The following is a 27010-nucleotide window of genomic DNA, read 5'->3' as shown; positions in this document are numbered from 1 at the left end:
AAAGATGTGCAGGTCCTACTTCTAGTATTACCTTCATTGTAAAGCCCTCAAAGCAGATCTTGTTTGTTTTTCTGTGTGTCTAACTCTTCTGATACAAGTGTTACAGACATATTAAGAGAATAGCTAAAGCTCATCACTGCCTTATGCTTTGATCAGATTCTGCAATGTTCCCCTCCAGGAATAGCAAGTCACTCTGGGTCTCTGTGTAGACACACCTGAAACCTGACTGTATTCAGGCAAAGAGCAAATAATTGAGATGTCTAGATCATTTTTATGTGAACTGCTGGTTGCTGGGCACATCCTAAATAGAGAAGAGACCAATTTAACTTAAAAGCTGTGTTTTTTGAATAGTGTGAGAAACCAAGTGAAAGCAACCAGTTGCCACCCTCTAGTAGTAGTGCTGTTCTGTCTCCTTGAATGGAATCTCAACAAAGGTCCTCTTGGCATACTTTGCCATTAGGAGAATTGAGAATATAAGTGACGAAATGCTATTGATAAATAGCTGAAAGCATTAAAGCACCAAACAGTGGAAAACGCCACTCTTGCTCACAAGTTAGCCCCTGTACTTCTAATTGAAGAGAACTCTTGAAGTTATAAACAAAACTCAGCTGTCACTAAGGGTGCCTTTAATGCCCTGTGTACTGGGAAGAGGTACAGAGCAATGTGACATCCAGCGCCAGCAGGAAGTGCAGAATTGGGCCCATTACCAAACAAGTTGATACGAAATCCTAGACCTGTCCAGTAAGACATAATCATCCTGTACATGTATGTTTGCTGTGGCAAACAAGACCATAGAATCATAGATTATGTTGAATGTACAAGTACTGTCTGGCATCACAAATGTTTTCCATATACTTACAGACTTTGTAGCACTCAGTTCTATCATCATGCATTTATTGACATATCAAACACTTATGGTTGCTTCCTTATATAATTACCTTGGATGCCACTAGATGTATAAATGATGTCTGGTAATAACAGTCACATGTAGAAGTATGGCTGGAGAACCTCACTGACAGTTATATCTGAAAGTTTATAGTATCATACCTTATACTTGGTAAAGAATTAAATACAAAGAAAAGATAGTGAAGCAATAGAATTTTTGATTACTAACGAATAATGTGCTTAGACTTAGACTGTTTGACTTTCAAATCTGTACCCAGAACACCATTTTCAGATTACTCTCTAAAGTGCATTTGCATTCAAAGTGAAACCCATTTATGTTACACCGACTAAGTTCTGAATAGTAATATGCATCTGTGTGTACTTAGCAGTCTATAGTTCTCCCTGAATTTTTGCTCTTGTTTGCTGCAGTGACTGGACTGTGCCTTTCATTCATGTCAGGTGAAGCACTATAGCAGTTCCCTCAGGACTGCAGTTGTTTGGGAAGACTATCCTTGTTTTAAGTTACTGGAAAGCAGGTATGTAGTTTTTGCAGAAGCTGGAAGAACGGGCTTCATTTCAGAAGGTGCAGAAGTCCTGGCCAATCTTCAGGAAACAGTTTCACCAGCGAAACTTTTCCAAATTTTCATGGGAAGCAATAACACTTTGAAACTTTTGGCCTCCTCAGAAATGTTTGTTTCTCTCTCAAGCTTAACACCGACCATTGCTGGGCCCTAAGAGGCAGTTTGCTTTAAGCTATTAATAATTAAAACAGCAGATAAATAGACTGTACAATATAACAGAGCAGCTGCCGTGAAACAGCTAATAAAAGTACTTGTTTGTGGCTCTCTAAGGAAATCCAGCTTCTAGGTGTCTTGAGGTGTCTTCATTTATCCGAAAGGATCAAGGTGCAGGAGCAAGTAGTGGTGCTATCCTTCCAGCAGAGCTGCTGCGAATAGTGTGAAGGCGAGGGGCTGAGCTCTTCACAGTCACCTGTGGGGTTCTCCTCATCTTGCCAAATGGGTTTCAAGCCATCAGACTATCAGGATCGTAATTTCTAGTTTGGGTTTTTTTAACACCTTTGAGAGATCTCCTCAGAAAAAGGAAATATATCCTTACTTTTCTGAGCAGATTTAAGGTAAATTAGGTTAAACAGGGTTTGGAAAATGAAGTTTTCTTCAGTACTCTTGATATTTCTGTTACTGCCATGTTAGGCATCTTATAACAGCATTTAAGAGCAGAGTTAAGAATATATAGGCTTCAAAACTATACTTTGGACTTTCTGTTTACTTTAGTTCCTAGTATGTACTTCCAACCTTAGTTTTTCATACAACTTAGAAAACATACAACAGGTTTCTAAGTTTGACACTGAATTGTCTGTTACTTACAATTGTTTTTTTAATCCAGACTGTCAGGGGGTTTCTTAAAAATAATGTCCAAGTTTGCTTTTGTTTTCTACTTCAAGCATTGTCTTGCACATCCCCCAAACCTTTCCTTGCATTAACCATAAATTGAAAAAGGTAAGAGTTCCATTTCACCCCTCTAAACCTTTCCTTGCATGAAACAGAAGCACAGTATTTACACAGTTGACAGTTGATTTAAGTAACTTAAAAGCAGCATACAGTCCATAGCATTTTGGAGGCATTCCCTGAATGCCAGCCCTGGGGGATCACTGTTTAGATTGTGTTTCTGATGCACAGTTTTTGTTCCAAAGCTTGAATTGCAATTCAGTTGTTTTCTAAACCTTTGCCCTTGGAAAGCCATGAGTTCCCTGATAGCTTCCAAAGCTTTTTTCCACACTGCACAGTACTGTTCCCCAATGTGTGCGCCCATTCTTGTGATCAAAATGTGAATCTATGGCTTCGATGGCAGCCCTCTTTGCAAGATCTGGGACTCTTTATTTAGCAGAGAAGGTAAAAGGTTTAGTGAAGCTTTAATACTCTTTCATCAATCCTCATTTGGTAAATATTCAGGAGACATTCTTTTTTTGATGGTTGAACAGCTCTATAGAACAAACATCTGGTTCAAACAAATCTTCCAGTTTTCACTGTCATCAGTTTACAATCAATTAGAGACAGGCTTTTACCCTTTTAACTCCCCAGTGTCCTTATTTGCTTTTTATTTCATTATCAAAGAGCAATTTTTTTCTGTAAACTTTTTTAGAGTTACTGTATGAAGGGATCAAAATGAGCATTGATGTGATTAAGGATGCCAATAAGCTTTAACTGGATTTCTTCAGAAGCAAGAGGCACGTAGCTGCTGTATATAATGAACTCTGAAGAAGCATTGTATCTTATTTCTACTTAGCCCTGCACAGAGCATTTGTATGTTAAGCTTAAGGGACTTTCCTTTCCTGTAAAGACAAGAATCAGCTCAAGGTCGAAAAATAAATCTGCCTTTGTGTGTGCTTTTCCTTTTTACTCTGTCTCTTTTTCCATACCATCCTACTGTTTAGGTTTCTTTCTGCATATGACATATTTAGTATAGCTAGCATTGTATTTTGACTGGATGCAGCCTTTCTGAGCTTGAAGCCTGCTCTCTTCAGTATCAAAGATCTTTGCTCAGCATTTTACTAAGCTCTCCCTGCACTTCGCTGATACATGCTGCCAACTTGTGGAGTCTCCCAAGCTGTGCATCTCCAACTTCCTTCAGGATCATTCCTTATGAAGTTTGGTTAGGTGCCACAGCAAATAATAAATCCAAACCTAGGAGTTTCTGTTGTCATCATGAGCATATGGCCATATAAACCACAGGCAGCAACAGCAAAACCCAGATGCCTTCAGCAAAAAGGAAGGTCGATTTATCATGCAAAGGAAAGGAATAGGAATAATCCTCAGTCTGGGATTAATTAGTGGACATCGAATGGACTGGAATCTGCCAAACCAGAGGTCTCTACCTTTGGCTTCAGTGAACAAGCATTCACATAGAAAACAGAGGGTTTCAGGTTTTCTGTCTGGATGTGTATTTACTTTGCAGCTAAGTTTTGCATCTAAAAATAGCAACTAGAAATTCAGGACCAAGACTAATGAAATCCTGAATTGTGCCCACATTTTCATTTTCCAGAATTGGGCACATATCCAGCTCTGGATGCGTAAGTGAAAAGTAATGAGGAAAGAAGTCATCACAGTGATTTTAGTTTTATTAATCATTGGTTACTCATTTAAGACAGTGCAGTAATTCAGTTACGTGTGACGACACATTTCTCATTGCTCACCTGAAGTTTTATTTCAAAACTTCTGTTTCCTGAAGGCATAAAGTCTCTGGTTTCTTACCAGCATTTAAATCTACTGTGCTATAATTTGTTCTCCTTTAACATAAGACTCAGGATCAACAAAGCACCACAGCGGTTAAGAAGATTGAATATAGGTTACTATAAAAAGGAGGGTAACCTGCATATGTCAGTAAGTTTTTTCAGTAATTTTGAATTTAAGAACTAATTCTGCCTGTGAGAAGCCTTGGTGTGCTTTAGAGTAATAGGATAAAGGCAAGTCAAGGTTAAATAAGATGAAGACATTTTTACTCTTCTATTTTATGTGAAGCATTTGTAGCAGTCTTGTGAGATTCTGTTTTATACTTTCAGCAGAGTAAAATGAATTAATAGACAATCCACTTCTATCTAGGCAGGTAAACAACATCAAAAGCTTAAATAAGGTCGTATAACAGTATGAATTAGCTCATTTGCCTTCAGATAAATCAGCAAGGGTCAGATTCAACAGATACACACACATGCACACACACTCAAGGAAAAGTAATACTGATGTGTGTTGATTTTTTTGTTGTCCCTGTAAGGCAGACAGCGCTTAATGAATACAATCAATCAAGAGCAAGCCTGCATTTTAAAGTAAATAGTTATTTGATCATTTCAATAAATAGCTGTGGTCCATTCAAATGTGGATGTATGAATGTATTGTGAAATTTCTGAAGAATGCAAATGAGGCTTAAAGCGTTGAAAATGTTACCATTTCCGTAGCAGCTGGACATTAGAGTCAGCCCTTATTTGCATTTGCACCAAAAAGGAGATGGGCGTTTATTGTTAAGCAGTTACTTCTGTATTGAAGGTGTAATTAAAACATGAGTTTCTTTAGGATCAGATTGTGGTGGAAGCTCATGTTCTGCTTCACTTTAAATGTTGAGAAGAAAACGCTTTTCCTCCCTAGAGTCTGACTCAATACACACTGAGTTTGGGGCTGGATTTTTTTCACCTGTGTCAGTCAGCTTTGTACTTGCTCCTTTAGGAGATACTAGAACACCTTAACATCCTGAAGTATCTGGCACAAATTCTTTGTACTGCCAGGCTTTCATTGGCGTTCTGTGAGTTCTTACTGATGATGACTGTGACAAGGTGAGCTGGGTACCTGGGGGCCATTGCTTGGGGCTTTTGGCACCTTGTGAAAATCAAGACTGTGCTTTCCTGACATCTCTCTGCTTACCATGGTCTGTGTTGTCCTGCTTAATAGTTGATAACATAGTTTTCAGTGCTGTTGTAGTGAAGAAAAGCAAGATGCACTGATTTGGCATTATGTGTTGCAGAACTCTGAAGATAAAAATACGTAGTTTTTCATGTTTTGTTTGCTTGCTTGCTTTCCCCCTCATTTTTCCTGGTAGGTCCTAGCATTTATAACTGCTCATGGTAGCTCACTGCCTTAGGGTATACTGCTGAGAAGCCCTATACTTGAAACTGCCCTGGCCCAGCAGAGATCGCATACCGTGGAATCATTCTTTCCACGCATTTGACCGCGTTTTCATGTTGCACTAACAAAGTAACTGGCTCTGCCTGAAACAGATAAAGGAGGAGCTCCCATTTGCAGCTTCATCTGTTACCTTTTCTAACAACCTAATTCATCTGGTGTAGAGGGTGTGGAACGGGGGTAGAAGTAAGCCTACCTAAGCCTAAAGAGTGCATTCTTGAGCCAGCGCAGGAGCTGCTGTTTTAGGTGGTACATAAACTGTGATGTTTAGTCTGATTTAACATCATAGTCTGACTTTGGTATAGTAATCATTTGCTAAAGGTTTGGTGTTTCAAGCAATTCTGAGTGCATTTCTTTAAAAATAAGGCAAGACCCTTGTTCATCTCAAACTCCATAGCTACAATGAAATGTACTTCAGGGCACAATAATGTTAAAGCTTCATCAGTGTTATCTGACAAGCTCTATCATTATGGGAACAAAGTGCCTTACATTTCAGAGTAATGTTTTATATGGATAGTGGTTGAGTCCTATCTCATTTCTCCAGTCCTCTGACAGTGGCTATGATAAATGGGTTGTAGCCATGTTAAATTCATGTTCTAATGCAAATAAAACCTCTTAAGGACCATGAGTGTACGTATAGGTGCCTTTCTACTGTTTTTTTTCTGTCCTGGCAGTGCCAATGTATTTAAAACACTGAGAAAACTGTCTTTGCAACTTGGTTTACAGGTGCCATCCTTTCTTAATACAAAATACAACCGATAGAATCTGAATGGATGCTGTGTTGTAACTACACATTACTGGCACTACCATTTTACAGGTAGACTTAAACTACATCTCAAAGTTTAATCAGGCTAGAATCGCGCAAAATAGAAAGTGGTACTTAGAAACATGGTATATTACATTTTTCTGTTCACAAAAAAGCGCTCTAAGTTGTGAGGAGTTCAAGTGAATCTTTAGCTCAGATTTTGGAGGGAATAACAAAAATCATATCCTCTGCTAGGCTGACTTTTTGGCATAAAATGTCACTTGTTTGAAGCTGCTCACAAGCTGTAGCCTAAGAATAAGTCCTGAGGGTATGAATTAATAAGCAGATGGTGTAAGTAGCTCTCAGAAAATTGAGGGATACATTCCAGTGTCCCCATTTAATTCACTTGATTTTTGTCATTAACTTCATCAAGAGCAGGACTTAGTTCTTGTCATTTTTCCAGGAAAAGTTTACCTAAACTGTTAAGTTTCTATTTTGGCTAATGTTTTTTGCTACTTTTACAACCAGTTTGTTTTCCTTTTCTAACAGCAGACTGCATCAACATTTAACAAGGCAGTACTTGGCTTTGTTTAATGTAAAGTTGTTTTTACCGTTGCCAGTTTGCCATGGGTATGTCAAGACTGTAGAACTTCAGATTTAGCGGATAGCAGTAATCCTGCCACAGAGCACATCAGTACATAATGCTCCATCATCTGCACACGTATCCCTTTACTGATTCCTCACTTTTCATGCAGCATTCCTGGCTGTATGCACAGTTCATTGTGCAGTTCTGAAGACCATGTACAGAACAGAGAATGTAAAAAATGCAAACAAATCCTTCTTAGATGCAAACCCACTGCCACACACAGAACCTTATACAGTGATGTTAGCTAGCAACCTGTTCTGATGTCTCCACTGTTTTGATCAGGTAGATTTAATCATAATACCATACCTATGTGCACTTACCCATTTTTTTACTTCTTATGTTACTGTGCTGGGAAAGGTCCTTCACACCTGGATTCTTTTGCAGAATTCCAGGTGTTAGGAGCTGCTTACTTTTAAGTCTTTGATAGAAAAATCAACAAAACCAAGTTACTTATTAATTTGTAGTTTATTTGGTAGCTGTAGCCAATGGGTTATAGAGTTTTCCACATTTTTAGTTACTGTTATTTGCAGATGACCATTTGAATACAGACCATAGAGGATTGGTGAAAACAGCAGAAGTACGAATCTGTTAAATTAAAAGTTTGATGCATATTAATGCATATCACTGAATTATTTCAGTGAAAAAGTACATAAAAGTGTCAGAAAAACACCTGAAATGATTAACTTATTTAATTAAAGGGAATATACAGAAAGAGCTGAGGTATTACTGCAGCTGTGATTGATATCTGACTATACCTATTTACTATTATTTGCAGTGCCAGACTTGTCTCCACACAGTCTGCTGTTATTTTGAAGTGATCTCTGAAACAAAATAGCTTGTATCCAAAAGTACAGAAACAATACTTCTGTATGTCAGAGTCCTGAACCTGTAGCTCCCCAATGCGTGTGAAGTCACAGTTCCATCCTTAAGAGCCTTTTCCTTGGCTTCACCAAATAGATGTTAAGAATGATTTCTGTTTGCAGCATTTTCATCCTTACAGCAATCATAGTCAGAACCTACTTCCTGTTGGCGGGGTTTGATTTTTTTTAGCTGAATAGCAAGTATTTTAGATCATGTCAAGCCAATTTGCTTAACTGGTGACAGCATTTATGCTATCAGGGCGTTACACATAATATACTTTGAACAGAGATATATATGCATACACATATAAGCTGTACATTCTGCATAATCATTCTCCTTCTCCAGGAAACCTGTTCTATTATGCTGCATTGTGTATGAAAGGCAGTTCTTTCTACTGTCACAGCCCAAAGCGTAAGACAGTCTTCCTTCCATTGTGCAGGCGGATATTACTTCCAGTAAAGCAATAGCATCCAGCCTTGCTAGATCATAACACTTTTCTGTGTCTCCACGGCAGCAAAGGGGAGGGTAATCACATCAAAGTTTAGGCAGTGGGTATCTGGACCTCGTTTGAAATGCAGAGAAATGTAGAAATACATTAGAGTACTTATCAGTATATTCTCCCAGCTTCTTGATTTTAGAACTGGCTGGCTTCTAATGTATGCAAATTAATTCTCTGTTAAAAAGAACATTTCAAATCCAATAACAGTAACTTCAGTGGAAATGAAGGAGTGGTTTTCCCCCTTGAACCTCTGGGGGAATTTGATGAAATTAATTTCCTTAAGCAACATCATAAATCCAGAGAAAGAAAACCACATTTAGATAAATGAAAGTCTGTCAGAGGCCACAGTGCTAGTGGTGTTGAATTGGACAATTAATTATGTATTTTGTGCACATCATAAATAGTGAGCAGCTTAAAGGATGATGACTCAATAATATAGCAAGAAAGAAATCAGAGTGAATCTTTTATCAATACTTTTCCCTTGTGACCCATGTTTCACCCAGTGCCGTTGTAATGATGTGATGAAATGATCAGAGTGCCAAGATATCCAAACCTACTGCTCATTCTGACAGCCATTGCTTTCTACCATCAGGAAAATTAAATTAGCATATATGGTCAAACAGAGAAACAGAGGGGTAGCTCCTCTGGTTATGCACAAAACTACATGCACAAGCTAGCTGTCCCATAATATCAATATGACAAAGCAATGTGTCTGTGGGAACGCTTTGATCTCGTGATATCAAAGAGAGAAGATTCATACTGCTCTTGTCTACAGTATTTATGTATGCAAGGCTGAGAATTCACTCGGTAAACAGAGCCTGACTCATGTATGTGTCTGCCAGAAGAGTCAGCTACAGGCTGACTACACCTTCCACTTTTTTCTCTGTCCCTGTGTGGATGATATTTCCCTTTTTCCTTTACCCAGTCGAAGACTTCATTTAGGTGCTGTTCTCCAAGAGGATCCCTGTTCTGTCCTTTGAATACAGCCTGCGTAGATCTAACTGAGCTAGCCTTGAACAAGATGGCTTAAGTGCTCATTACACTCTAATTACCAATGCGCAGTGCTCAGCGCAGGCTGCTCAGTCTGCCTCTGAGGAGCTGTGAGAATGTGCAAGTGTCCCAGCAGCACTGAGCTTTGTACTGCACTGGCTAATTTAAAGTTAGCCTGGGTGCATGATCCTCAGTTGCAGTTTTGGTTGCAGAATGGACCTATCTTAAGAGCTGCAGCGTGTTAGGTATTAACTGCGCTTAGAGACTGAGTCAGGTATTCAGGTCCTCCCTTTGAGAGCTGTAGCCATAGGTTCAGACAGCCTCCCTCTCATTTTAACAGTGAAAACAAAGTGTATGGTTGAAAAGTCTTAAGACTAGTGGTTGGTCCTGGATGGTTAAGTTAAGCAAGCCTGACTTCATTGGCATCCTCTATAGATGCCTATTTCATAGTCTGGCTCTCCCTAAAAAATAACTTTTGAAAGCATGATCGTGTTTTAATTCTCTTCTGTTGCATTCCTGGATATTATTTTTTTCTGAACAGAATTTGGTCTGGTGTTTCTTTAGGAAATAAAACATTAAGAGCTGAAGTTTGAACATTGTTCCTTAACTGGGAGCAAGGCTTGTTACATCTCGCCCATCTTTTGCTTTGTGCTTGGTTAGCAAACTAAAAATGCACAGGGCAGCCATCTCAATGGTCGCATCCTTCACTACATTCATAAATGATTATAAGGAAGTTTCCATCCTCCAGTAAGAGTTCAGCTGAAAAAAGAGAACAGTAAAATTGAAAATGAATGTTGGCATTGAGTTTTAGCAAAAGAAGGTAATAACAGTTGCCCTTGCCCTCTGGAACATTGCAATATCCTAAAGACTGTCCATCAAAGGGCAGCAAGGAGAAGTAAAATTCAGACCATATGTGATTAAAAATGTTTCTGGTTTTGCTGTGGGTTTGTTCTTTCCTTGTTTTGTTGCCTAAAAGCTGTGGAACCATTCTACCTTTTGCACTTGCCATAGCCATAGGTGCGATGGAGTGAAACTGCTGTCATTAGATGTTCGGTGGAACATCTGGGGTGATCTTGTCATCTGATGGCAACTGTGGAGTCACCAGTAGGATGGACATCTCTTGCCATCGGGAAGAGCCATTTGAGATCATTCACATCATGCACAGGGAAAGGCACCCACCTGCATTTGGAGCTCTTTGTCTCCTTTTTTGTGCCATCTGTCTCTCTTTAGACTGCCTCCCCTACAGTGAAAATACCAACACACTTCTTTTTGTTTTCTCTTACTGAATATCTAGAGGGTAGCAGGTAGTTATGGACTCTGCTTGCAATACTAGCTGGGCTGAGGCCACCTAAGCAGCCAATTAGCAATAGAATGCAGCTCAGAACAGGCCAGAAAAATATGTATTATTAGGATTGCATACAGCCTCATTAAATGTTCCTCAGTAGAAGCCAGGGGCAGGTTTATTTTCACAAGCTGGGCTAGTATTCCACCTCTGAGTTTGTGTGGTTGTTGCAGGAGCTGGTTGACTGAGGAGCAGGAACACAGTGTGGCTGTCCTTGAGATACTCACCAGTGGTCTGACACCACATGCCCTGGTTTTCTTCCTGAGTCATCGTCACTCATGCTTTAGGGTGGAACCAGGAAGCATCCAGAGCCTATGAGGGGAAAGCACTCTCATTCCCTTAGCTTGAGTGCAGCTAATATTATCCATGGAACTCGCAACCTGGCAGAGGGGGGCAGGCACAGATGGGTTTCCTTCTGGCAGAAGCCATGTTGCTACGTTAGCTAGGCATGTCTAGGTAATGTCTGTGTTAGGTTTTTCCAAGTGTTGTGATGGTTACTTAAGGGAGCTGTCAGAGGGCAGCTCAAGACAGGGTTGAGCAAAGGCTTTTAACCAGAACACGGAAAAGCCTGTTTTCATGGTGTCATACTGGGTATAATGGCAAGTGGGAAAATGAGGGATGGCGAAAAGCAGTGACAGCTGCATCAGACTTTCACTACATTTACTTTCACAAAGATTAAACTCCATGAATTTTTGGAGATTACAGGGTATCTTGGGGAGTTAGGGATGATGACAAGTTGGAACTCCGTCCTTCCCCCAGCAGCCCAGCTCTCATCTCAGGGAACAGTATTTGCCCAGTCGTTCTCCATGAGAAGAACCCTTTCTTTCAGTCCTCCTTTCCTGCCTTTATAGAGAGTGTTACGTACCTATTCTATGAAGCCAGCATGAAAGGGGAGTTACTTGCTGTGGATAACAGGCCAAATCTTTACAGAAGAGGTAGGTTCATGAGCCAGAGCGATTCCATTGACCAATGAGGTGTGGCCAGGGCAGACCATTTGCCAGCAGGTTGTGAAGGAGGATATTGCCAAACCGTACTGTGAACCCTCTCCTTGTAATTTGAATCTGTTGTTTGCAGAAGATTGCCGTGGTTAATGCATAACACAACCATGAAATGAATTAGGCTTGATTTTTCTGGGAGTCAGGGATAAGATAAATATTTGAGTACTTTGCAGATTATTACAAGACCTGTAAGATTTCACTGGGACCTGTTCTTGAAGATGTTTAAAGCTTATGCTTGGTGCAGCTTTGGGCGTGTTAACTGCATCTCTGCTTGTGAATGGAGAAGGTTAGGGCAGTTGCCTGAGCAGTGTCCTGTGTTTGCCCATTTCATTTAATTGTTGGTCCTTACCTGGCATAATTCTGTGGTTTCTCAGACAATCCCAAGAACTAGGTCTAAGGATAGTACAGACCAGGGTTTCACTCAGTGGATAATACAGGCACCATGTTTTGGAAGGAAGACGGGTTACCCACGTGTATACCATCTGTAAAAATCCAATTTTACAGAGACAGTGGCTGAGCTAGTGACAGTGGCAGCCATTGTGATAAGCAGTAAAGAAAGGACTAAACAAGTTTTCTTTCCTTCTAGGCAGAAAAGAGACTTTATTATTGTTATATTTAATATATTATAATTTACGGATCATCTTTGCTCTTACCTGTCTTCAAGTTAAAGCTAATAACACAGTAAAGTTTGCTAAATTCATCACTCATTACACAACGCACATTAGTTTTTTGCTAAATTCTGCTCCCACCTACAGCCCATGCAAATTCAGTTTTGTAAGACTTAAATGCCTCTTGCCCATGTACCTCTTAAGACCCTTTATTTTTGAACATGCCAAGTTGTCTGCCTTTGAAACAATCAGAATGGTTTGGGTTGGAAGGGACTTTACAGATCATCTAGTTCCAACCGCCCTGCCATGGGCAGGGACACCTTCCACTACACCGGGTTGCTCAAAGCCCCATTATAAACAGTCATCAGTGGGTTTTTTCCCCCATTCTGTGTTTGCAGGGTGCAGAAATCGAAACAGGAATTCAAAGAAATAAATGTGCTTCAAACATAGACTTAGGCCAGTGATGCTGTGGGAAGGTTCACCGAAGTGTGCTTTCCCAGGAGATTTCTTGATGTAAGTTGATAATTTTTCTTGATGTAAACATGAGATGGGGGTAACAACTTCTTTGTGCCCACTTGAGCTAAAGAAATTGCCTTCTTTTGTCTGATTATTTGCCTTCAAATTCCTGATTATGTGAAAATGACTGCTTGGAGCTTGGCCATGTATTGACTCAGCAGCATTCACTGCTGGAAAGACTCTTGCGAAAATCACATCATCAAAAAAGAAGTAATGTATTTCCTAATTCCAGTGCAAACTCTTTCCTAGATGGTCACTGACCAAAAACTCACATTAAAAAAAATTGAAATCCATATAATCTATGGACAAAAATGGTTAGAGGAGAGGAAGAAAAAGAATCTTTGCTGTTTTCTGTTTTATCTAATGATGAACAGGAAAAAGGAGGAAGGGTAAAATAAGATGCTCGACTGCTTAAACCCTTCTCTTTCAGAAATCATATTGTCTTTGGTTTCTGAATTCTATAATAATGGAATAATCAGTGACTTTCATGAAAATAATCTGCTTTTGCTGAAATTAATTTCTAACTGGAAAAACAGAAATACACATTGTGATGGCTAACACCACCGCCTCCCCCCATTCCCTTTCCATCTTTCCCTCCCCACCCAGTCTTTGTTATATCGTGTTTCCAACACATAAGCAGCAGTTTCATTTCTGTTTGCTAGCCTGTTACTGTAAAATAGCAGTCTTACTCTGGAAAGCTAAATACATCAATAAAAGGAAATAATTTGGGGAAAGTCAGAATTAGCATCTAAACAGTGCAATAAAATTCTCAGATCTGATACTGAAGTACCATTCTGAAGAGCATATTTATATTCAGAGGTCTTAAATGAGTGTATTAATGACCTTACACTGGATAAGAATCTACCATGAATTGCACCACCTCTTTTCCAGGGAAAATTTTACTCCATAAGTATTTCTGAAATAGAAAAGAATGCTGTTCTGCCAAAACTATTCTCCTTTTTAACAAATCTACTAATACCTCCTTTGTCTTGCCTCTTATCTCACAGGAGGTCATAAAATATTTTGTCAGTGATTCATGAGAAATACATATTATAAGTCGTCTCATTTCCGATTGTTAATTTCCTTGTCTTTTTGTGGAAGTGGGAACACGTTATTCCATGCTCTGTAATAAGAACCAGCTTCCTGCCATTTAGTATGTCCATTACAAAGTGTCATAGTAAAAGTAATAATGGATGAATATTGAAAAGTACAGAAGTTTGGTATGGTTAATTACAGAAGATGAGGTGATAATTCACAATTCATCTGTGCTGCCCAGAGAAAGCAGACTGGCTGGAGGAAACCTTTTGGAGATGTTGTATGAAGCCAGGTCTACCTAACAGAGCATGTTTGGTACCTGAATCCAGTTTTTGTAACCTTCCCATGAGTTCATCTTCCTTCTTCTCCATATATCCCTGTCTACAGAAATATCCCATTCATGGTGACAGGACCAATTGCTGGAAAATTAGCTTCAATATCAGAATCACAGAATGGTTTAGGTTGGAAGAAACCTTAAATATCATCCAGCTCCAACATGCCTGCCATGGGCAGGGACACCTTCCACTAGACCAGTTTGCTCAAAGCCCCATCCAGCCTGGCCTTGGGCACTGCCAGGGATGGAGCAGACACAACTCCTCTGGACACCCTGTGCCAGTGCCTCGGCACCCTCATAGTGAGGAATTTTTTCGTAATATTGAATCTAAATCTCCCCTTGGTCAGTTTAAAGCCATTCCCCCTTGTTCTGTCGGTACATGACTTGAAACTTGCCATCCAGCGTGTCAACCCATTCAGAAATTACCTTGGAGGCTCTCTGACCAAGGGCTTTGTTCATCCCAGCATGTCTCTTGCTGTCCCTGGTGATCTGAGGCCAGTGTGAGAAGCGCTGTGATCAATATGCACAGGCTCAGGCTCCCTGTTTGAGCAGTACGTTCAGGTACGGTGTGGAAAATGAATGCAAACAAATACTAACTTAGTAGACGAGAGGTGCCAGAAAAGGAGGAAGGCCAGAATGGGGTTTGACCTATTTAATTTATGTATTGTAATAGGCTTTTACAGGGACTTCTGTAGCTTTACTCCTATCTTTGTAATTCCCTTAGAATGAGAGTTAAGAAGGCTTACTCTAACTTAATCAAATTTGAGCTGATAATGTAGTGGTTTGTCTCAAATAGTAGTAAGTCATTGACTCTAGATAAAGTCTAGAGGGAGACAACTTTGGTCCCTCATTCAGTTTCAGGCGCACATTTCATAAGTTATCTCATCTTTGGTTCCCAGAAGAATTTCTTGCTTATCTATATTGGCTTCTGAGTTTATCCACCTCTTATGGCAGGTGATTAGCTGCTCAGTCTTTACAATAGGTATGTTCTTTCACCTTTTGCTGTCTTTTGACCTGTTTTCATTTTCTGCTTCCAAGCAGACACCAAGCTCAAAGCATTTTTTTGAAGTGCATATGACCTTGTTTTCCCTATGAAGCTAAGGTCCTTTTTCCATACTAGAATATGCTTCCTTAGCACTTTATTAACCCATTCTGGAAACTGCAGTCCATTAAACTTTTGTAAGCTTCAGTTGAATTTTCAATGTACCTTGAATAAGACAGTATGTGAGGGATCAATCTTCCCCTTGGCTACATCCTTTATTTTACACTTTAAGGTTCTTTTAGTGTGGTGTTTTGCTCCAGAAAATTGTCCCTGATTTAGAAGTGAATATTACAGAGCAACACTCTTATCCTGGGACATGGAAAAAGCAGCTATCAACCAAAAAGTGAGCTTACTTTCCTCCACAAGTTTTCCCAATAGAGCAAATGAGTAAGCTTATATGAATAATAAATGCAGATTTCAATAAATACTAAACACATAAAAGATATAAAGTAAGTATAAATATTATTAAAAATAAGACTCAGTATAAAAAAAGATAGCTGATACCTTCCCACTCTTCCCCTGTCTCCAGATGAGTTAGTGCAGTGGCTTGTGTTCATTGCTCACATCTAGTCCTTCCCAGTGAGCTGCAGCTGCATTCCTCCTGCAGGATGCCTGGCCCAAGCTTTTCTGAGATTTCTTCAAGGCCTTTGTATCCTAAAATACTTTGTTTTGTGACTTTTCAATGTAAAGTCACTGAAGTAATGTGCAGAGCAATTACTTTCCTTAATTGCCTGGTAGGGAGAGGCATTGCGTGCCTGGTGACATGGCATGAGGCCATGTGTGGTATTGCTGGCATCAGAAGACTATCTGGAATTTTGTTTTCTTTTGCTTTCCCATTAAAACCTGTCCTGCTTGTTCAGCCTCTTAACTATTCCCAGAAAACATTCCCAAATTAAATTATAGAGGGATCAAAGGAGAAGCTAGGAATGAACCAATAATACTGTGTGAAAGGTCAAAGAGACAGGATGCAGCAGTGTGACGATGTAGATGCACAGTGAAGCTGAGTTGAGCTTTATTCAAGCCCACGAGACAGTTGAAGTGAACCTGCCCAGTGCAAGTCTCTGACCCAAATCCAAATGCAGTAGCTAATTGTGATTATTGTTTGGGTCTAGATTAATTATACTCTAAAAGCAATTTGTGACAGAATTGTTATTTAGTCATCATAAAGAATGAGTACAAAAAAATGGGATTAAGGAGTTCTGCATGAGACTGGTTTTCTTACTTGTATTGAGAGAAGTGAATAAAAAGAGGCAAATCCGCACTGCTATAAACTGATTTGGATCCTGCCATTTTACAATGCAGTGAAAGAAAGTTTAACACTTTCACTGACCATTTAATAAAGCAATGTGTATTTCTTATTTAGTTTACTTTCCTACTAAGGCACTACCAGGAAAGACAAGATTCCTATTTTAACACAGTGATACATAAAAGGCTGTGAAAATATTAATGATTTCTGAGTCACAAAGAGCTGACGTTTGCTTTTGTGCAGTATTCTTTCACAATCCAGTGTGGTGAAGACTACAGTCTTCACTGAGGCATGTTAATTACAGAGGGTGAGTTTCCTTATATCCATTAATGAATAACAGCTTTCTGGAGTTTATGCAGTGTCAGTAGTGAAGCAGTTAAATCCTGGCTGCCTTTCACTAAAATGTATTGTAAGCTTTGCATCTTAATTAGAAGGGCCTATGTGGTTTTTAATTGTTAGAACTTAACCGGAGTTAGGCAAGCACATCCAAATCTGAGTCCTGAATAATGCTTAGTTTATTTAGCATAGAACTTCATAGTAATAAAGAAGTCCATTATTACAGAGCTTTGCAAACTCTGGAGAAAAGCCTTCCCTGTAGTCTTGACTCGAATAAAAGAAAGGAAAACCTATGGGTTTCTTCTGCCAGGGGCTTCCTACTCACACCTAAAGAGGGACACAGGTGCCACGTAAGCAGAAGGGGAGAAGGCTCAGCTGGGTTGCATTTGGACTGGACCTGTCCCACTGCATCTGTGAAGGGTCCTGGGGCACAAAATGTGTGTGACATTTCCACGGGCTGCAGAGCACTGAAGTGAGATGATGCATGACACAGGCCATCTAGGTGTGCAGTGGGGGCTAACTGGGGTTGCATGAGTGGGGTGAAAAGGAGAAGGTCTCCCTTCTCCCTCTTGTGCATCATTCAACACATATGCTTGGCAGTCTTGTCCCTTAGTGTTGCTCCTGTGTGCTGTTATCACAGACCTACTTTAGCAATGGGATGTAATACTGAAAGGCAGCTCCACTGCAGTCACAAACTGATTAAGGACTCATGACACTGTGTAACACATCTACTGCAGAAACCGTTACCTGCTTATCCAGATGAAGATGGAGAAGGGATTCAGACAGGGGAAAATATTCAGTTTTAGTCTCTGGATGGTCCTCCTTTGTCCAAAAATAACTGCAAATTTAATGTCTTTAGCAACCCTGGATTTCAGTCTTTTCTGAAAGGCATCTTCCTTAGCCATGCTGTGTCTTATAACATCCTGCTTATCCTGTGGGTGACCTTCAGAGGGGAAGTAATATCACTTGGCAATCGTCAACACCAATTTCTAGTGCCCTGGAGGATTTTTGTCATTTTCAGTGCAATAACTATGGGAAAAAAAACAAAACAAAACAAACCTCAAACCAAAGCAAAACAACCCCCAAACCATGGTACTAAGGCAATACTTTCCTGTTCTTAGAATCAGATACTAGTACCAACTGCATTACCATTGCATGCAGAGAGGTGGTCCAACAACAGAATGTGTTTTATACAGAAAGGATGATCAGAAAGTGGGAAACAAAGAGACCAGTACTGATAAGACCTTTCTAAGAGCACACAGCACCCTAGCATTGGATCTTAAGAGAAGGAAAGTCTCTCACTGCCCACCGAGTATGTAATTCTTTATTATTCAGCCTGTATTACCTATCACAAGCAGCTGTTACTTGGTCAGTTACTACATTCTTGTATTTAGCAGTAAAGTTTCTACAATATCCAAGTGTATTTTCTGTAAAATTCACACCCACGTGTATTCTAGCTGTTATTATGAGACATATTAGAGATGTATCTGTCTTGCTGCAGTTTGAAATTACCGAGATATTGGGCAAAATGAGCATTATATACATGCAGCAAAAATTGAGGGAAAGAAAGAGAAAAAGAGCATGCATATGCACACTGATGTATTTCATGTTTTCTTCTTTTGTAGGAATTGCTTTCTGAATAATCCTTTGTTGCAAACACAAGATTACAGCAATATGAAATAAACCTGCTTTTATCGCATTTATGTGGTTTTTTATAGCCCTTATGAATTCTATTATAAAAAAGATGGAAGGGTAAAGATCAAGATCTATATTAAGAAGCAAGATGTCACCATTTAACTCTCTCTTCCAAGGTGTAACTTCCACTTCATTCCTTGGCATTGAGTCTGCTTTTAATAGTGAGAATCAGGAGCATCCCATAGGTCAGTGAAATTCAGGGTAGTGTCAATGCAAGCCTTCAGCTCCCCAGTGAAGAGTCACCGATCCCTAGCTTATATTTGTGATTTGAGGATTAAGCAGAATTCACTTGTTTTTAAAATCAGTATGGAGAGAGCTGTGGGTATGTGTATTAATTATTTACTTCTCCTCTAAATTTACATAGCTAAAACTAATTTTAACCAGTTAGAACTTAGTTAGCTTAGACTTCAAGAGGCTAAATTTCATCTGTGCTGTTCCCTTGGTGTTTGCAGATTTATGCATATGTTTATATTCACTTTAGCTAAATCCAAACTGGGTAAGAGTTTGAATGATATGAGTGTGTTCATTTGAAATACAATAATCGGAAAAGACAAAGCCTCGAGCCTCCAGCAAATGTCTTTGATACAGTCTATATAATTTAATGGCCTGTTGGTCTACCCTAAAAGCACCTGGGGCATGGGGAGTACTTTAAAATAAGTGGAGTTCTGCATATGGAGAGAAGCGCGCTGTACTTTTCTCCTGGGGTAAGAGGAGACCATAGGTAAGCTGTTAGCCCAGCTTTTAAATACAGATTGCCTAGCACAGTTGGTTTTAACTCGATGTCTAGTTGCAGTATAAATAAATACTGAAAATAATCTTATGAAGTGGGGAAACTGGAGTGTTGTCTATCCACTTACTCAGGCTTTTATATTTATTATTTGTGACAACGATAATGAAACGGTATTAATTTTCCAGTTAATATTAGCATGAATATTGACTTACGCTATTATATTAAGACACAAAGAAGAAAAGCTTTCCTGCTGCTTTACATAATTGAATAATGCTACTTTAACATTTGCACGAACTTCAGGGAAATATAATGAATTCTGCAAATACTCAGATTTGCATACTGGAAACAGACACAACTGGAAAGTTTTAAAGCGCGTCTGTTTTATTTCACGCAAAGTGATGTTGGGTTTCTAAAAAAAAAAAAAAAAGTCTTAAAAAACTGTAATCTTTGCCCCAGAGCTGACAAAGCTGTGCTTGCATTTGAGCATTAGGAAAGACTGGGATTTACACACAGAATAAAAGTCTCTCATTTCCGAGTCTCACAAAATCAGCTATTGGCGCAAAGCATGATTTTGGGAGCGCCCAAGAATGGCTTAGCAAAGAGGAAATCAGTGACAGACAGAAGTCACTAAAACCTCTAAGGCATTAAAAATAAGTGAAAACTAGGATAAATAAGTGGTTCAAGTCACTAGATGGTTGTAGCATAAAGAAAGGCTACGATAACTGACTGGCTAGGCATAGCTGTAGTCTTCGCTGCAGAAAGTAGCGGTGCTACCCAGCCTCCGGGTGTGAAGGTTGAGCATCCAGCACTCAGTGCCACTCTATGATTAACCTCCCTGAACAGAATCCGAATCTGCATTCCTTTCCCTAAGAAAAATGGAGTCCAGATCATCTTGCACCTAGGCCATTTTATAAACTAATACTTTTAATATTTAGCTAACACCTGGCAAAACGAACTGTAGTAATGTTCTCTCACTGTAGTATGTCTAGAACCGCATGAATGCAAGTTAACATGCATCTTTTCTACTGCCCGATGTTGATGTCAGTATGGTGGGTTGCATTCAGAAACAAGAGCTAGGAACAGATAGTCTGAGATACAGACACAACTGCAGCTCCATTGTCAAGTTGGAAAGCTAATACATTATTTGAAATCTAGGTATTGATTTCTCTGCTTGCCCTTACCTCTCCTTCACCACTTGCAGTCTCTCAGTAATTCTTGGGAGTGGCTAGCTGCAACTAATTTTATGTTAGTGGAGAAGTCTTATTTTCATTTGAATGAAGATAATTGCCGTAATTCGAAGAATTTAACAGAGATATGGCTGGTGCTACGTTGCTTCAATTATGAATTCTTTGTCTTTCTGAAATACAGCACTTCATTCATGAGATTCTCACCAATACTTTCTCAAATCCCCTTTCCAGACTCAAGATTATCTCAGGGCTAGGTTTGCTCTTTCTGCTTGCTCAGGTTCAGACAAATTTCTGCTGCCAGATTCTATCCAAAGCTGTCACCTCTGATATTGTCCTGCAACATCTTCTTTGTAGAGCATTTGGCATCTCTGAGCAAAACAGGACCCCTGGAAGGAACCCATCACACAATTTGCTTACTGGCTTTGATTTCCATACCTAAGAGTTTGTTCAGGGTAATCACTTTCCCTGGGCTATGTCTTCCCCAATCATTTCCCACTCCTGCACACTCACAAGCATCACACAGTACTCCTAGGCTCAGAATACAAACTCTCACTACAGCAAAATGCTACGTGAAAAAAATGCATTGGTGCTGAATAATAATGTATGTAAATGAAGCCTTCCCACACTACTTTTCCCCTTCTCCTAGAGGGGGAGCACAGGGCTTTTCTTCTTAAGCCTTCTGGCTTATTGCATTAATAATTCATAACCAGTGTGCTTTATATAGGCCATGTCTCACTCAAAGCAAACTTAGAGAAAACCATTTTTCCATCAGTGTTCATCAGAATGGATTTTCTTAAGATACAGCTTTTTAAACCACAAATTCTTCTTTTCTGTGATAAAAAGCTTGTACTCCTATGAACTGATTATTGACACTTTCCTTCTCTGCAGAGTTGAAGATATGCACAAAGCAAGGAAGGACGTGTTTGTTGCAGCAGATTCTGCAGAGTTAATACAGGTAACACAACTGCATCAGTGGGAAACCGCAGCACTGTGAGACAGGCCTTGATTAAATATTTCACTGTAATTTTATCATAAGGAGTTAGCAATCCACCTTAATATATTGCTAACAGTAATGAATTGCCTTAAAATCATCGAATCAACTAGGTTAGAAAAGACCTGTAAGATTATGAAGTCCAACTGTTACCCCAGGACTGCCAAGTCCATCACTAAACCATGTCACTTCATGTCTTAGAAGACTGGGATCAATTTAACAAGTAATTAAGTTGTTTTAAGTCTGTAACAAAACCAGTAATGTTTTACATTTTTAAACAATAAAAAGTTAACAAACTCTTGAATTCCCATTACTAAGTAATAGCTTCCTAATATTAAATTACTAGAGTTATGTTGTTGAGAAAAACCCCAGATGAAGTTAATATTTTCAAGTCAACCTTGGAAAATGCGTTAAGAAGATGAATGATCTGAGCAGGCCACGTCAACTTTATAAGGTATAAAGTAACATAAATATTTCAGAAGACTGGAAATGCTTAGTACAAAAGGATGGTTTATCCTCATTGGATAACTTTCAAAAGAGATCTTCCCAAAAGAAAGTGTAAAGAAATGTGAAAACAAGACAGAACCCAGCAGGAGAAAGCACATTTTCCTAGGTTAGGGCAGTAGTCACAGTGAATAAATACGGATTATAGCTAGCTGTGCTTCAGTTTTTGTTCATTTACACATTACTTTATTGATATTAAGAAAAAGATTTGGAGACATTTGGCATTTCAGTAGCTTTTGGCATTTGGCTTTGAGGGCCAAATTGTGTAATAGAGATGAGGAGTCTTGGGAATGTCTTATGCCTAGGTTCCAACTGATTTTGTGGCAGAATGGCAAAATCAGTCAAAATCAAAAGAGAGTGGCTAAACCTTTATCGCCAGCATCCTGCAGAGAGGCCCAGCAGTCAGCAGCTCACAGAGGCAGAAGCAAACAAGCAGCTTCCAAAGATCAGGAACAGCTAAAAATGAGGGGGAGGACAGAAAAGGATAAAAACAGATAAACCTCTGAGCCTTCGATAGAATACAACGGTTTTGTCAAGTTAATATTTGTATCAGGTAGACTCAGTATTGGAGATGTAGTCCTCAAGAAACTGAAAACTGTCAATTATCTGGACAATTTCTTCTGTAATTGTAGCCATGTGGTAGTCAGTGTCTGTTCACTAACAAAGGCATAGTCCTACTTTTAGCTGAAAACAGAAATCAGTTGGTTCATCTCTTTACGCTGTACACTTTTCAGACCCTGGCCATCACAGAGTTCTCAACTTGGAAAGCAAAATAAGCAGTACAGTTAAAGCACTGATCCTAATGGTCTCACAAGCACTTAAAAACAGTGATGACTCCTACTTAAGCTCCGTACCCCCTGGGTTGTGTTTGTTGTCAGCTATGAGGCAGTAGAGGCTGTCTCTTATCCATGTACAGCAGGAGTGGAGGTGTTTTTCTCATTAGGAATTACAAAACTCAGCTGCAAACTACACTCCATCAGGTTTGTTTCAAAATGCTTTCTTTCAGTTATAACTTTCCTAGGGAAGTTTTATAATGCTTTGGCATCCCCAAATCCTGCTTGAAAGCTGTAATAAAAAGGAAAAAACATTAAAACAATAATAAAAGAGTGGAGTTTTTAATCCCAGCCAACTCTGGCATGCTGCCGGAGAGAAGATAGGTTAGAAAATACTTTTCAGCCACATTCTGACAGCAAGGAATTGTTTTTTCACAAAAATTAAACCACTGTACCTTCTAATAAAGTAGCAGGAGATTATGTACAATCCACAGTGAGATAAGTAATAGGGATTGTTCCTGGATGTTACTGTTACATTGAATTGAAGGCTTTAAGTGAAATAGTGAGAAGCAATTTACATGCACCTCAAATGTGTCAGAATGAAGACAAGTCTAGGTGATGTATTGGGTCAAGATCAGAAGCAGTTTATTTTATAGTGCTATGTAGACTGTAATTTTTGTAATTACAGGTGAATGTTCAAATTCTAGGTGTGTTACAGTTTGGGGATTAGAGGGGGAAAATCACATTTTGTTAATTTATTTCTATAAAATGGTGCTATTTCAAATGTAATACGAGAAATACTAAGATAGGAAGCTAGCACTATTGGAAGGTTTGTCCAAAGCTCTTTTGAGAACTGAATTCTTTTCATTTCCTAGGGATTTTCAGGCTAAAAATCTGGAGGTTGCACAAGTTGGTGGTGGAGCGACTCTCCAATACAAGGACAGACTGAGAGAGAAAATGGAGACCTGCTCTATTTACAAAGAACTGTTGAAGGCACAAAGTGTGGACCTCTGACCCTGTGGAAAAGAGGTATGCATACATTGTCACTGTATCTGCTGTCTTTGCAATAAGACAGGTAGCTGCAAAAGCAGACCCGAAAGAGAGGTTTGACATAGACTTGTTCCCTCCACCAGTTCATGTTCTCCCAGAACAAGGAATGAGGATGGGATGGATGTGCTCAGGCAGCCTGTTATCTCTTCTCATCCCCATTTATATGCCTAGTTAGCTACTATAACTGAGAAAAACATGACAAGTGTTAAGTTCTCTTCTTGCCTAGTTCAAGCTCTTTCCTGCCTCTTTTCCTTGCTTTCTTGCTTGCATTAAGGCAAGCAGCCCTGATCTGTATAATTATAACAGGAGTAAAAAACTACTCAAGGAATTTACTGCATGGAATGAATTAAAGTGTGACCACAGGTGCTACTGTAGCTCTGCGTCTTCCTCTGTATAGGACTGTGTGGGTTGCAGCAGGTGTTCAGGATGGAGCTCACAGTAAAGTGGCAGCAAGTGCTTGCTTGACTCTGTTAGGAAGTCCTACTTCTGTGATGGTCAGTAATACCAAATAGTTGTACGTATTGATACAGGGATATCAAGCAGTTATTTTCTGTGGTTTTGTTTGCAGCTCTGATCACAAATACTTTGAAGTGGTGACAAGGAAGTGGAAACATAGGCAAAATGTATACATTATGTTCACTGAACAAGAAAAAACAGAAACATGAACAAAAACTTAGTAGAGGTGGTTGTCAGTCTTAAACTTAGCAGCGGTTTAGGGCTGAAGAGTTTCTCGTTATCACATACTCATTTCTTCTAGTTGCAGAAATTAAAGATTGATTAACAGTTGAAAATAAACAGAAGTCTATTTGAAAGTGTATGATGGATATTATAGCTGTTGGGATAGTTTTTGGTAGAACAATAAAAAAATAATAGGCTGGATGTTGTGAACCTGAAGAACATGGATGTGTATCGACAACCTCCTGAGGTCTGGTCTAGGTGCTCCTTGTTCTTATGCCATTTCCTTTAAGGTTCATTGGACCAGCATTGGTGTGTTTTAAATAAACACTGATAGGGAACTGTGGTAGCAGAATAACAGAGATTTGCTTTGAAAGCTCATTGTGAGTTTTGGAAATGCTTTTAATAAGAATAATAACAGTCCTCTGAAACTTGTCTGGTGTTCACTCATTAGGAGGAAGTACTGTTCTTACTGCATAAATTGCAAAAACCATTTGTTTTCAGCATACGCCTGAGGGAGTTAGCAACATTACCATCCCATATGTATTGCATTAAACACTTTAAGTCACTTTAATAATGCTTGCAAGTTTGAAATTAGATCCAAGACTGGAATGATTTAAAGGTCCTTAAAATGAATGAACCATGGGATTATTTTAAGTATAATTATTGATATTTAAAAAATATTATTCCTAAAGCATTCAATTTTGGCATCCAAAGAGATTGATTTGGCAGGCTCTTTTTATATTAGGCTTAATGAAATCACTTAAATTCAGATATTCAATGTGACCAATGATTTGTAAGTGCCTAATTTGACACATATTGGAGTGCCATTATCATAAATCTTTATAAATATCAAATATCATATCATTTGGGCCCCACAGAATTGCTGGTTTCCTGAGATATAGTACCATATTTGTGATGTAAATCAGTTTCTAAATTACTTGGAAAAGTGTTATGAGAGTGGATCGTTTAATGCTTACCTAACTTTTGTAAAGCCTGTTGAAGATTTTAATGAAGCACTTAGGCAACAACTGTGTCATGGACTTCCGAGTCTATTAGGTGGCCAGGCTGTAAAGCTTAATTGGAATAATGCTATGATGTATAGGAAGCTCTGTGCTGCCGCTGTTCCAAGCCTTGTTGAGAACAGACAAAATCATCTGGTAAAAAGTTAGCTTTAGAGTATTGGACAGAAACTCCAGAAGTAAAAACCCCAAATGTCTTCATATAGTGGATTAAGAGAGAAGGAAACTAGGGTAATGGTCCACATGCATGTCAGCAGCTGTTTTGGATTGCTACATGCAGGGTAAAGAAAGCCTTTTAGCACAACAGTTTGAATGCTAACTGTAGATTTCTTACTCTTGTGAGGAGGATGGAAGGGAGGGGAAAAGCCAACTCCTTTCTCAAAAACTTAGTCTAAAATTTGGCTTCTATTCTGTACTGAGGGATGTGGGATGAGAAGTAGAGGGACAGCACAGGGTTCTTTTCATATCTCAGTAAGAAGGGCCTGACAACAAATGGCATAATAAAATAGCTGATTAATAAGACAGAATAAAAAGAGGATTGAAGGATACTGAGTAAATCTTACATCCCTTTACATGCTGGGAACCCCACATTCATGCAGCATCAGATGGACCCCGGTAAATGCAATGGCAAAAAATGCAGAATTATCAGAAGGGTCCTCATGACATCATTGTGATGGCACAGGGATACAGAAAGGACCATCACACCTCTATTTGTGCATGTGCACGAACGGATGTATGGTTAAAAGCAGGTGTGCTATGCATCTGAAATGCCCTTCCACTGCAAGAGGGCATGGAGTGAAGTTTTGACACAGCCTATATGTTTTGGTCCTCATATTTCTCCCTGGACATCAGCCAAGCCCATGACAAATTACATGTCAGCAAATTGCTGAACTCAAAGATGTATGGTTGAAACCAGTCAGATTCTCTTAAATATAAACAGATCTCATTAAGGCTGTCTGTAAATTTTATGTCTGGCCGAGAAAGAGTAAGTATTGTGTAGCCTCAAGATAAGCATAAAAATGTGAATGGAAAGGTCACATTTTTTTTTTCTGACAATAGCAAGAAAGGGAACGCTACGTAGTTTTAGAGCTGAAGAATTTAGTGCTGGAAAGTTGTCTTGAAATAGGCAGTAGAGCTCCACAAGACCAGAGGAGATCTATCCTACTTCATTTTTCTTACCAGAAAAACAAAACTAAACAACAGAAAACCGTGTCAGATTCATCTTGGTTTTCCTCAGCCACAAAAAAACCTCTGCAATGAAGACTATAGCAGTTCCTAAACAGAAAATCCATTCACTTCCATAATGAGGCTAGAAGCAAATTTCACCTGTGTTTTTGAGCAAATTTCACCTGTGTTGAGAAACATGCTGCAATAAGATTCATGCAGCTACAGAAAAAAACAAACCAGACCTCCAAATATTTCTAAGTCACAGTTCAGTGGTTTGTATATTCTAGAGTATTCACGCAGGCATTTCAAATACAGTACGTTTTAATATAGCGATATTTTTCATACAGCATGTTTAATGTTTAACCCATAAGCTTTTCAAAATCTGGGAACTGGCGAGCTTTCTTAAGAGTTTGTTGGTTAACAGGGACTTTTTGCAAGTTAAAAAGAA

The 27010-nt window shown here is 39.1% G+C and overlaps 1 long non-coding RNA gene across 3 annotated transcripts in view; it reads left to right on the top strand.

Moving 5' to 3' along the window:
• Positions 1-27010, top strand: part of LOC136012937 (uncharacterized) — a 274847-nt gene that overhangs the window by 187458 nt on the left and 60379 nt on the right. For all 3 annotated transcript variants that reach the window (XR_010612084.1, XR_010612085.1, XR_010612083.1), the window contains exons 5-6: positions 21269-21335; positions 23524-23677. This is a non-coding gene — a long non-coding RNA (uncharacterized LOC136012937). The remainder of the gene's footprint in view (positions 1-21268; positions 21336-23523; positions 23678-27010) is intronic.

The sequence above is a fragment of the Lathamus discolor genome, chromosome 4 (genome assembly GCF_037157495.1).
Source record: "Lathamus discolor isolate bLatDis1 chromosome 4, bLatDis1.hap1, whole genome shotgun sequence".
Lineage (NCBI taxonomy): Eukaryota > Metazoa > Chordata > Aves > Psittaciformes > Psittacidae > Lathamus > Lathamus discolor.
The sequence above is the reverse complement of the archived record's forward strand: the minus strand, read 5'-3'. Positions and strand labels throughout refer to the sequence as shown.